The sequence below is a fragment of the Canis lupus genome, chromosome 1 (assembly GCF_048164855.1).
Source record: "Canis lupus baileyi chromosome 1, mCanLup2.hap1, whole genome shotgun sequence".
Taxonomy (NCBI): domain Eukaryota; kingdom Metazoa; phylum Chordata; class Mammalia; order Carnivora; family Canidae; genus Canis; species Canis lupus.
The window spans coordinates 101,361,755-101,375,190 of NC_132838.1; positions in this window are offsets into that span (position 1 = coordinate 101,361,755).

The following is a 13,436-nucleotide window of genomic DNA, read 5'->3' on the forward strand; positions in this document are numbered from 1 at the left end:
AGGAATGAGGCACTGAGATGTGACGAAACACATCCAGTGCAGGCCTGGAGAGAAGTGAGGAGAACTATGGGTCCCTTTCCCATGGACAAAGGGAAGGGAGAATAAAGATGCAAGGTGGGAGTGAGGCTGCCAGTGGGAGCTATGGGGGGAGCTGTGAGGCTGTGGCAGAGGGGGCTGCTGCAGACAGACCACTGGAGTCAGATCAACAGGCTCTAGGCCACTGTCAGGAAGCTGGTTTCACACTGTGTCTGTGACACTTAGAGGGTGGTCCAAGGGCACTGTCCTTCTCCACACTTGCTCCTGTCTTTGGTGAGGAAAGTACCTAAGCAGAGAGTAAGTATATAAACTCAGAGCACATTACAGATGTTTCACGTCCTTTGAATCTGATGACATAAAAGCCCTTGCACTTTGTATGCCTTTGTTTTCTTGTTGGTTTCACATTTCTGTTCATTCATTTTTATTGTATTTTGTGAAACTGTGAGTCTGTGACATTTTGAGGAGTGGGTAAGTCCTTCACCAAGGGTGGTGTGTACTCTGGCAGAATGACTTTGGAAGCCACCAGGGAGCTTCTGCAGAGGAGGGATGTGGTCAGACAATTATAAAAGGGTCCTTGTTGACAGCTGCTTTGAGGATAGAAAACTGGCAGGAGGAGAGGAGGCCAGGCAGGAGCCAACCCCACCATGGGATGATAAGAGCTGCACAGTAGAAGGTGAAAGTGGTGTGACTCTGGATATGACTTGAAAGTGAAGGTCAGACATCATGTTTGGATTGCTCCACAGGTCCCTTCCTTAAAGAAACCCATTCGATCTGCTTCTCCAACTCTCTTTCATGTTGTACTGGGTGGTCATGTCCACTACAAAGAGTCAGGAAACAGAAATGCTGAGTTTCCCAAAATCTATTCCTGCCACTTTTCCCTAGTGAGTACAGGCTGCCCCTCCCAGCCACATTTCAAAACAGGGGCCTCTCACCATTATAATTCTTCCCTCTCTGACAGATGGGTCTTCACAATTATAGGATCTAGTTTTCTAACACAGAGACCAAAATACACATAGGATCCACTGTACTGCTATGTTCTGTTCACCTGTCTGATTATATTCTCTCTCTCTCTTTTTAAACTTTTTTTTTTTTTTTTTTCAGCTTCAGGTCTCTTCTGATTTGTTTAGAATATATTTCTCTGGGGCTGTTGTTGCCTTTTTAGTATTTTGTTCTCTTGTTCATCTATTTTTTCTCCAGACAGAACTACAAGATGGAAAAACTCACCTCAAGAAAGAGAACAAGAGGCAGTACTGACTGACAGGGACCTAATCAGTATGGATATAAGATGTCAGACATATAGTTCAGATTAACAATTATAAAGATATTAGCTGGGCTTGAAAAAAGCGTAGAGGACACTAGAGAATCCCTTTCTGGAGAAATAAAAGAACTGAAGTTTAATCAAGTTGAAATAAAAAAGGCTATTAATGAGAAGCAATAAAAATGGAGGCTCTAGCTACTAGGATAAATGAATTAGAAAAGAGAATTAGTGATATAGAAGACAAAATGATGGAGAATGAAGCTGAAAAAGGAAAGATGAACAACTACTGGATCACAAGGGGAGAATTCCAAAGATAAGTGATACCATAAAGCAAAACAATATTAGAATAATTGGCATCCCAGAAGAAGAGGAAAGGAGGGTATGCAGAAGGTATATAGGAGCAATTTATAGCAGAGAACTTCCCTAATCTGGGGAAGGAAAGAGGAATCCAAGTCCAGGAAGCACAGAGACCCCCCCCACAAAAATCAATAAAACAACACCTCCACATATAATACTGAAACTCGCAAATCTTAGAGAAAAAGAGAAAATGCTGAAAGCAGTTCAAGACAAGAGGTCCATAACCTACAAGGGTAGAAACATTAGACTGGCAGCAGACCTATGCCCAGAGACCTGACAGGCCACAAAAGACTGGAATGATATATTCAGGGTGCTAAATGAGAAAAATATGTTGCCAAGAATACCTTATCCAGCTAGGCTGTCTTTCAAAATAGAAGGAGATACAAAAAAGCTTCTATGACAAAGAAAAACTGAAAGAAGTTGTGAACACTAAACCAGCCCTACAAGAAATATTAAAAGGGATCCTTTAAGTGAAGAGGTAAGATAGACCAGAATGAGGCAGAGACTAGATCCAGAAACAGTGACTCTACAGGTAATAAAATGGCACTAAATTCATACTTGCAATGTTACTCTGAATGCAAATGAGCTAAATGCCCCAATCAAAAGACACATGGTAACAGATTGGATAAAACAGCAAGACCCATGGATGCTGTCTGCAAGAGACTCACTTGAGACACAAAGACACCTGCATATTAAAAGTGAGGAGGTGGAAAACCGTTTATCACGCTCATGGACATCAAAAGAATGCTGGGATAGCAATCCTTACACCAGACAAATTAGATTTTAAACCAGACTGTAATACAAGATGAAGGACACTATGTCATAATTAAAGGCTCTATCTAGGGACATCTTGGTGGCTCAGTGGATGAGCATCTCCTTCAGCTCAGGGCATGATCCCAGGATCTGGGATTGAGTCCCACATCAGGCTTCCTGTGGGGAGCCTGCTTCTGCTTCTGCCTCTGCCTCTGCCTCTGCTTCTGCCTCTGTCTCTGTGTCTCTTATGAATAAATAAATAAATCTTTAAAAAAAGGTCTACCTAACAAGAAGATCTATCAATTGTAAAAATTTATGCTCCTAACATGGGAGCAGCCGATTATATAAACCAATTAATAACATAATTAAATAAACATATTGATAATAATACAATAATAGTAGGAGACTTTAACACCTGACTCACTGCAATGGACAGATAATCTAAGTAGAAGATCAACAAGGAAACAAGGGCTTTGAATGACACACTGGACCAGATGGACTTCACAGACATATTCAGAGCATTCCAACCTAAAGCAACAGGATACATATTCTTCTTGGGTTAACATGGAACATTCTCCAGAATGTGACTCATATCTGGGTCACAAATCAGGTTTCAACTGGTACCAAAAGACTGGGATCATTCCTTGCATATTTTCAGACCATAATGCTTTGAAACTGGAACTCAATCAAAAGAGGAAATTGGAAAGAACTCAAATAAATGGAAGCGAAAGAGCTTCCTACTAACGAATGGGTCAACCAGGAAATTAAAGAAGAATTTAAAAAATTCATGGAAACGAATGAAAATGAAAACACAACTGTTCCATGAAACATAACCTTTGGGATCCAGGAAAAGCGGTCCTAAGAGGAAAGTATATCGTAATACCTTTCTCAAGAAACAACAAATGTCTCATATACTTAACCTAATCTTACACTGAAAGAAGCTGGAGAAAGAACAGCAAATAAAGCCTAAATCCAGTAGGAGAAGGGAATTAATAAGGAGTAGAGCAGAAATCAATGAAATAAAAACCAGAAGAACAGTAGAACAGATCAAGGAAACCAGGAGTTGGTTTTTTGAACAAATTAATAAGATTGATAAACTCCTGGCTCAACTCATCAAAAAGAAAAGACAAAGGACCCAAATAAAATACAATCATGAATGAAAGAGGAGAGATCACAACCAACACTGAAGAAATACAGTTATAACAACATATTATGAGCAACTATATGCCAACAAATTGAGCAATCTGAAAGAAATGGATGCATTGCTAGACATGTATAAACTACCAAAACTGAAACAGGGAGAAACAGAAAACCTGAATAAGAACCATACCAGCAAAAAAGTGAAGCAGTCATCAAAAATCTCTCAAGAAACAAGAGTCCAGGACCAGATGGCTTCCCAGGGGAATGTTTTTTTTTTTTTTTTTTTTTTTAAGATTTTACTTCTTTATTCATGAGAGATACACAAAGAGAGGTAGAGACATAGGCAGAGGGAGAAGCAGGCTCCCTGAAGGGAGCCTGATATGGGACTGGATCCCAGGACCCCTGGATCATGCCCTGAGCCAAATGCAGACGCTCAACCACTGAGCCACCCAGGCATCCCTTCCCAGGGGAATTCTACCAAACATTTAAAAAAGAATTAGTACCTATTCTTCTGAAGCTGTTTCAAACAACAGAAATGGAAAGAAACCTTCCAAAGTCTTTCTATGAGGACAACATTACCTTGATCCCAAAATCAGACAAAGACCCTATCAAAAAGCAGAATTACAGACCAATATCTCTGATGAACATGGATACAAAAATGCTCACCAAGATATTAGCCAGTAGGATCCAACTGTACATTAGAAGGATTATTCACCACGACCAAGTGGGATTTATTCCTGGACTGCAGGGGTGGTTCAACATCTGCAAATCAATCAGCGTGATGCACTATATTAATAAAATAAAGGACAAGAACCATATGATCTTCTCACAGATGCAGAAAAAGTATTTGACAATGTACAGCATCCTTTCTTGATTAAAACTCTTCAAAGTGTAGGGATAGAGGGAATATACTTCAATAGCATAAAAGCCATTATGTGAAAGTCCACAGCAAGTAGAATATCATTCTTAATCTCTTTCAAACTAAGAGCTTCCACCCACTAAGGCCAGGAATGGCAGGGATGTCCACTATCACTACTGTTGTTCAACATAGTACTAGAAATCCTACCCTCAGCTATCAGATAACAAAAAGAAATAAAAGGCATCTGAATCAGCAAAGAAGAAGTCAAACTCTCACTCTTTGCAGATGACATGATACTCTATTTGGAAAACCCACGGACTCCACCCCCAAATTGCTAGAACTCACACAGGAATTCAGCAAAGTGGCAGGATAGAAAATCAGTGCACAGAAATCAGCTGCATTTCTAAACACTGACAATGAGACAGAAGAAAGAGAAATTAAGGAGTCTTCCATTTACAATTGCACTCAAAGCCTTAAGATACCTAGGAATAAACCTAACCAAAGAGGCAAAGGATCTGTACTCAGCAAAGTATAAAACACTCACGAAAGAAATTAAGGAAGGCACAAAGAAATGGAAAAATGTTCCATGCTCATGGATTGGAAAAACAAATATTGTTCAAATGTCTATGCTACCAAGAGCAACTATACATTCAATGCAATCCCTATCAAAATACCATCAACTTCTGTTACAGAATTGCAACAAATAATCCTAAAATTTGTATAGAACCAGAAAAGACTCCAAAAAGCCAAAGAAAAGTTGGAAAAAAACATAAGCTGGTGGCATCACAATTCCACACTTTAAATTCCATTACAAATCTGTAATCATCAAGACAGTACGGTACTGGCACTAAAACAGACATATAGATCAATGGACCAGAATAGAGAACCCAGAAATGGACCCTCAATTCTATGGTCAACTAATCTTTGACAAAGCAGGAAAGAATATCCAATGGAAAAAGACAGTCTCTTTGAGAAACAGTGTTGGGACAATTGGACAGCCACATGCAGAAGAATGAAACTGGACCAATTCCTTACACCATACACAAAAATAGATTCAAAATGGATGAAAGACACGAATGTGAGACAGGAATCCATCAAAATCCCAGCGAAGAACACAGGCAGCAACCTCTGTCACCTTGGCCAGAACAACTTCCTACTAGACATGTCTCCAAAGGCAAGGGAAACAAAAGCAAAAATGAACTATTGGGACTCTATCAAGATAAAAAGCTTTTGCACAGCAAAGGAAACAGTCAACAAAACCAAAAGAGAATGGACAGAATGGGGGAAGATATTCACAAACGTCTTATCAGATAGAGGGCTAGTATCCAAAATTTATGAAGAACTTCTCAAACTCAACACCCAAAGAACTAATAATCCAATCAAGATGTGGGAAGAAGATATGAACAGACATTTCTCCAAAGAAGACATACACATAGCCAACAGACACGAAAAAATGCTCAACATCACTCGGCGTCAGAGAAATACAAATCAAAACCACAATGAGATACCACCTCACACCAGTAAGAATGGCTAAAATTAACAAGTCAGGTAATGCAAGCTGGTGCAGCCACTCTAGAAAACATTACAGAGGTTCCTCAAAACGTACTACAGACCAAGGACATAGTCTAGGTGAACTATGTGCTTCCATGATAAGGTCTCTTCCAAATTTAATATCAATATTAATGATTCTTCAGACCTCAGAGAACCATCCTCATTCATGATGTGGGCAGAAAAATAGAATCTTACAAAAGAACCAGAAAATGAGCTGTTGATAGATAAGGGGGGAAAGGAAAAATGGGGGAGTGAAGAAAGAGCCTAAGGGCATCAAAAAGGTACTAGAGTGGGGATCCCTGGGTGGTGCAGCGGTTTGGCGCCAGGGCGTGATCCTGGGGACCCGAGATCGAATCCCATGTCGGGCTCCCAGTGCATGGAGCCTGCTTCTCCCTCTGCCTATGTCTCTGCCTCTCTCTCTCTCACTGTGTGCCTATCATAAAAAAAAAAAAAAAGGTACTAGAGTGGCTACTTTAAAAAGACGTGGAAGTGACCATCACATTTAGTGATCATAAACTTTCGCTTCCCAAGCTAACAGTAGGCCTGCAGGACTTGTAGGAGGAAGCCCATTAGCAGTAAGTGGCAGCCTGCCATGAGACAGGGGCAGAGTGCAGACAACCACTTAGCTATTGAAGGAAAAGGCATGAAAATCTCTCCCTCAAGTCCAACTGGAAAACAATAAGTTTTCGATAAGAAATGTACAAGAAGTGAAGACAGAAAAAAAATGGTCAACTCTTCAACTCACCAGTCAGCATTACTTTGTCAGTGAATGAGTCAGAAAATGTCAATCTTTTGGTTAAAACCTTGCAATGTTTCCCAGCTTTTCTGAGAAAACGCAAAATCCTTGCAGAGTTCTGAGGACCTTCATGGGACTTGGCCCCATGTCGTTTCCCTAACATCTTCTCTGGTAAGTTCCTTCTGCTCTCCTGCTCACCTGTGCCCTGGCTGCTTGTTTCCTCCCCTTTGATCTCACCTCCCCAACTACCCTGGTGAGCCTCCCCCCCTCATCTTTTCAAGTCTTGCCTAACAGATCTCGATATGGCCTCCCCTGATCATCTCACTCAACACCTCCTTCTATTCCCACCCCTGCCCCATTCTTTCCCCCGATGGTTTGGTCCCAGTTTTCTAGTTTTCGTCCGTGATCTTTCTCACATGCTGCGAATAATGGGTGATGCATTAGGTACTGTGTAGAGTTGATGCAAAGGGTGCCTAAAGGTTTCTCCACGTTCATCTCTAACGCCGGCAGTTCCTTTTAATTTTCCCCTCATTATTCTCCTCTTCCAGGTTGTTATTGCACGTGGTTCTCAGAAATAAAACATAATCCCATTTGGGAGACACAACCCTCAGCTTGGCCACAAACACAGTCCTGCCTTGTTCTCAGCTTCCTTCTCCCCCTGCCTAGGTCTCGCTGCCCTCATCTTCCCCTGTTTCTTTCATCTGGCCATTTCAGGCACAGTGATGCCTTGCTCTTGCTGCTCCTGTCTCAGTTCTCTCTGGATAAGTTAATCAGTACTTATTAACCACATACAGCAATTTACACACTTCACAGATATTCTCAGAAGATTATCTCAACTCCCTATATAGGCATGGTCAGTGCAGTTACAGATAAGATGATAATTACTTCCCAGGAAGGGGCTGACCTTATGGTGGCCCAAACCTTTATCCTGAGGAAAAAATTCCCCCTTTCCATATGTGCTCTGTGTCCATGATGGCCACTGTTCCTCCAAGGAAATGTAATTTAAACAGACCTTCTCTTTAGGCAAAACACAGAAATAGGGTATTTGCTAGAAAACCTAGAACACCTGAAACTAATATAGCACTGTATGTTAATTACACTAGAATTTCTTTTAAAAAGGAAAAAGAGAAAAAGAAAACCTAATAAATACCATGTGAAAATTTAATTATCTTGTTTCTCCTGAGGTTGCAATATGAACCCTGATAAATATTAGTAGGAAGCATATTTTCTAAGGGTTCCTGAAATGTTCAGTCCTTACCTTCCTGTCCTTAGGGTGCCTGATACTTAACCTCTGTCTTCTCTACTATTGCTGCATCTGGAGTCTTCTTCCTAAATAAATGCACTGAACTCAAAGTCTTGATCCTCTTACATATAAGGTGTGTAAGAGCATGCTCAGCTCGTAATTTATGAGTATACATCTATTGTCCTATGATAGGTGAATGAATCAGTGTGTATGTGTGTGTGTATGTGTTGTCAATGGGGTAGTAAATACCCCTTGTGGGAACTTTAAGGATCACTCCAACAGTGTTGCAGAAATTATACTTGGGGAGGCATATGAAAGTAAGGGATTTATTTATTTTTATTTTTTTTAAAGATTTTATTTATTTATCCATGAGAAAGAAAGAGAGAAAGAGACAGAGACACAGACAGAGGGAGAAGCAGAGGGAGAAGCAGGCTCCATGCAGGGAGCCCAATGCAGGACTTGATCCTGGGTCTCCAGGATCACGCCCTGGGCTGAAGGCGGTGTTACACCGCTGAGCCACCCGGGCTGCCCAAGGACTTATTTTTAAAAAAACATTTATTTGAGATGGAGAAAGAGCATGCACATACAAGCAGGGGGGAGGGGCGGAAGAACAGGGAGAAGCAGACATCCCTCTGAGCCAGGAGCCCCACATGGGACTCAATCCCAGGACCTTGGGATTGACCGACTGAGCCACCCAGGTTGTGGCTTAGTAGAGGATTTATTATACTCACAAGTCCTAGAGGAAGGAGGCACCATACCCTATTCAGGAAGCCATACGGGGAAGTACCCAGGGAACCAGCTCAAGCAAGCATGTGGAGCTCAAGCAAGCAGAGAGTGAGGACCCCTAAGCAAGTGCCTTAATTGGGAGAGAAGGGAATACACAAGCAAAAAGTCTCACACTTTTTGGGATTTCACTGGTGTGATTGTCCCTAGGTCACAGCTGGGGGAGGGGAGCAAGAAGAGGAACAGTGACCAGGCTTATTATCCTGGTGCAACTTGTCATTTGGGGGGTGCTCATAGCTTGTTTGTGGGGATACTGAAGCATCAGAAAAACTTGTGGTTTTATCAATTTACAATGCAATCTATTCTGTGTTGCCTCAACATCATTAACAATTCTAATTAGGGTGGATGCTACTTGCCATCTGGGTTGTGGAGATATTAAGAGTGAAGGGGCACTTGCGTGGCTCAGTTGGTTCAATGTCTGACTCTTGATCTCAGCCCATGTCTTGATCTCAGGATTGTGCATTTAAGTCCCACATTGGGCTCCCAAGAGTGAGGGAAGTCTGGTCAAGTGTGCTGTTCCTTAGTTCTACCTTTGTCAGGGACAACCTAGCTAAGGGGTGGAAAGCGGCGACGTTCCACTGGGCTTCATCACCTATGATGGTTAGCAATGTCCTTCACATAGTCTACCAAGTCCCATGTCTGTTCATGCAGTCAATCCCAGGGGGTTCCCTGGGTGGCTAAGGGGTCTAGGGGAGAGTTGACCACTAGCACTCTGGAATCTGGAAAGGGACTGAGGATGGAAGAGGCCACCCCCTTTGACTAATGGAATATTCCAGATGGCCCAGGTTTGGTTCCATCCTATCTTAGGGAGGCCTCTGTAGTTGCCCAGTGCTTCCTAGAACATAATGGGAAGCTGATTTTTGGAGGGTCAGAGGTTCTCCTGTAAGAGTCTCTATTTCCAGCAAAGCTCAGTAGGTAGCCAGTTATTTGTTGTTTTAATGATGTATATCCCAAAGCTGAGAAGGATTTTTTTTTTTTTTTAATCAGAGGCTCTGGGACAACTAGTATCTATCATACTGGTTCAGACACTCCAAGAGGCATGAAAAGAGGTTGCCAAAGCCTCTTAGTGGAGTTTCTGAGGGCACTAGCCAAAGTGGCTGTTGAGTTTAACTTATAAGCTAAATTTGTAAATGAGGAATATGTTGTCACCAAACCCCAAGGACTAAAATGTCAGACTAAAGTGTCATTAATAAGTGCATCAACTGGGCAACCAGGGTGTCTCAGCGGTTTAGCGCCGCCTTCAGTCCGGGGCGTGATCCTGGAGTCCCGGGATCGAGTCCTGCATCAGGCTCCTTGCATGGAGCCTGCTTCTCCCTCTGCTGTGTCTCTGCCTCTCTCTGTGTGTGTCTCTTATGAAAAAATAAATTTAAAAAATCTTTTAAACGATAAGTGCATCAACTGAATCTCCTTGGAGGAGAATGTCATCAGTGTAATGTCACATCTGTGCTTGTGGAGAAAGGTGGTTGTGCACAGATTATGTGTGATGGTAAAGCTGTTGTGATAGTCCAGGAGTGGATTGGAAAAGGTGTATTGGGTCCCTTTGGAAGTGAAAGCAAACTGCATTTGAGAGGCTGTTAAAATAGGCTGAGCTAAACAAAATATGTTAAGCAAATCTATAAGTGCAAAATATCCACCAGTTATTGATTGAGTAGAATTGGTAATTTTAATAATACTGGGTATTGAGTGTGGGCCCTTGATAGATGGGACCACAGCTTCAAGGTTGTAGACATCCACAAGGAACGTCCTCTCCCCTCAATCAAGATTTAATAGCAGGCAATTCTGGATTGGGGGCTCAGTGGAATAATGATCTCTTTATTAATTAGGTTTCATATAATAAATCTCAATCCTGAAGGCACTGGTTTAACTTATATTGGGCCATATTAACTATTTTAGCTGAGTGTTCATGGGGTCTCATGTGTCCCGTCAACTTATAAGTGTGAAAAATGCCTTTAATTTAATGTTTCTATTTATTATGTAGAGCATTCTGCCCAATATGAAATAATTTACAGCAATGGATACTATAACCTTGGAAAAGACTACAGCTAAAGTGAGGCATGGCCATTTAAAACATTTTCTATTTAGTTACTTTCTTTAGTTTATAGGGGTACAATGTTTAAACTGAATGGGACCCTCAGGTAAAACTACAATTTGAGCCCCAGTAACGATTATGTCCATAATGTTTTGTCTATTGGTGCATTTCAGCAAATTTTAATTCTATTTTAGAGTGTAGATTGGGCAGGAAAGCCAATCTGCACCAGGTCGATCTGTTTTGTTATAGAAATTCTATAGTATGTAAAATTTTGATCCTATTAGGTCAGATTATGGAAACTTGTTTTAGTCATATATACATGTGCATACACAATTTATTTAATCACCTTTTCTTTTTCTTCCCCTGCATTTAGGGGTCTGTTTTTAAACCAATAAGTAATCTAGAGCTAGCATTATGCTTGGCACACCTGCATTTGCTTAGTGCCTGGAGTGTAAAGTTCTTTTTTTTTTCTCCATCTTGGGCCTCCTAAAAGTGGCACACTCCCCCCACCCCCCGCCACCTCCTCCCCTCGCGCCGCCCTGAGGCTTTGCTCCTGTCTCCGGTTAATAAGCTGAAAACGGGAGGAGAAAGAGCCTTGGTCTCTCCAGGCAGTTGCCTCCCCTGGGAAGGCCCCAACCGCGGAATAATCAGTCCTTCCTGCCTTTTTACTTTTTCTTTCTTTTCTTTTCCTTCTCCTCCTCCTAGCAAAACCTTTTAGAATGGCTCTTATCTATCTGTAAGCAGCTAGTTGGCTGTCCATCTGACCATTTCTCCAAGCGGTAGGTTCCCTCTCTAGGGCGTCCAGGTCGGCCTCAGAGGGGCTGGGACCACGAGCGACCACGTGAGGGATGCAGGGTGGGGTGGGGGAGGCCCCGGGCGAGGCCCCGGGCCCTTGGGTAGGATCTTGCGAGCTACGCGCCACCGGCTCCCAGGGGAGGGGCGAGCGATCCTCCTCAAGGGTTACTGTAGAGCACAGAGCGCTGCGCATCGGTCTCCCTCCCGTCCAGCTCCAGCCCCGCGAGCGGTGTGGCTCCGAGGAGGTGCGTGCTCCTCGGCCGAGACATCTCCCGAAATCACCCTCACCAGAGGCGGGCTGAGAAGTATCGCTTCACCTGCCGGGTGGCTGGGAGTCCGGGAGCCCGAGGATCATGACCCCGAGGATCATGATCGCCCCTGGAGAGCCGCTGAATCGCCGCTGGAGAGCCGTATCCCGGATGCATTGTTGGGACCGGGACACCGTCCGCACTATGAGACGCAGACTTGGCTGCACTTGGAAGGAAGGGGCATCTCAGAGCAGCGACAGGCAGCGCCCTGAAGGCCGAAACAGGGAGCCTTCCCGGACGGTGCAAACAGTCGGGGGGCGGGGCGGGGGTGGGGTGGGGGGGAGCCGAGCAGTAAGTGCTCCTCAAAGACATTTCTTGGGGATTTTCACCAGAGTTCAGAATCATCAAATGGAGAAGTAATTCCCCTTGTGGAGTCTTTAAGGATCACTCCAACAGTAATTACACTTGGAGTACATGAAATTAAAGAATTTATTATACTCCCAGGTCCTAGAAGAGGGAGGCCAGGTACAGACTAGGGGCCATATGGGAGGAGAGCCCAAGAAGCCGGCTCAACCTAGCAGGAGGGGAGCAGAGAGAGACAGAGACACAGAGCAGAGAAAGACCCAACAGGAGTCAGGGGCAGGAGAAAGCAAGAAAGGGAATTTGTGTCGGGGGCCAGCCTTATCAGGCAGGTACGTTTAGTCCCCTGGTGTGCACAGCCTTTGTGGGGATGTTGAAGCTTCAGGAAATTATGAAATTTAAAAATGCTGGCATACAGAATGTGTGCATATGTTGTTTGATTGTTTTATTTTATGGACCATGTTGTGTTTGGGTGTTTGTAATAGCATGTCTCTAAAAAAAGTGAGTGATTAAGCATGAGACTGGAAACCTCCACTTTCTTTCTCTTTTGTTTATGGGTATAGGATTCTCTTTATTGTGCTTGTGACATTACATTTGTAGTAAATATCTGTGGCCAGTGCAAAGTAGATTGAACTTCATCTCCTGTTTAGAGAAATAGAAGTCATGTTAAATAAAAAGTAAAAGAAAGGTTGCACAAGTTGGAATGAGCAGGAATTGTAGGTAGGTTAAGTTCTCCATGCGACCCTGACATGTAATCACGTGTAAAAGTGCTTTGATAGATTCTGAATTCAGCACTTACTTTGGATCTGTTGAATTCCCAGCTTAGACCCTAATTGCCTTCACAGTAAGTACTTTGATGGAGGAAATGAGATAGGACTTTATTTGTCCGTGAATGACTGCAGTTCCTAAATAGCGTGTTAATCTAGGATTCACTGAGATTCACCAAATGTAGACTCAATTCACCTTTTTTATTTTTACGTTTTGTAATGACTTTCATCTTAGGGAAGTTGTATACTTTTATCTACTCTCATTTAATCAAGTTATTTTTAGTTTCTATTTTTGGCATTGCTTACTAAGTATTTGCCATAACTCCTGCGTGAAATACACACACTTCTAAGTGCTCAATACACACTTGGTAGAGCAGTGAGTAAACATGACACCTCGGATTCCCCATTTATGTTTACTCTTCTGGCTACTCTAAATGCCCTCTTCACCTCTCTCTCCATGCTGGTATTGCTCAATGTGTTCCTGAATGAAAAAGAATCACCTTTTGCAAACAAAATCCTCA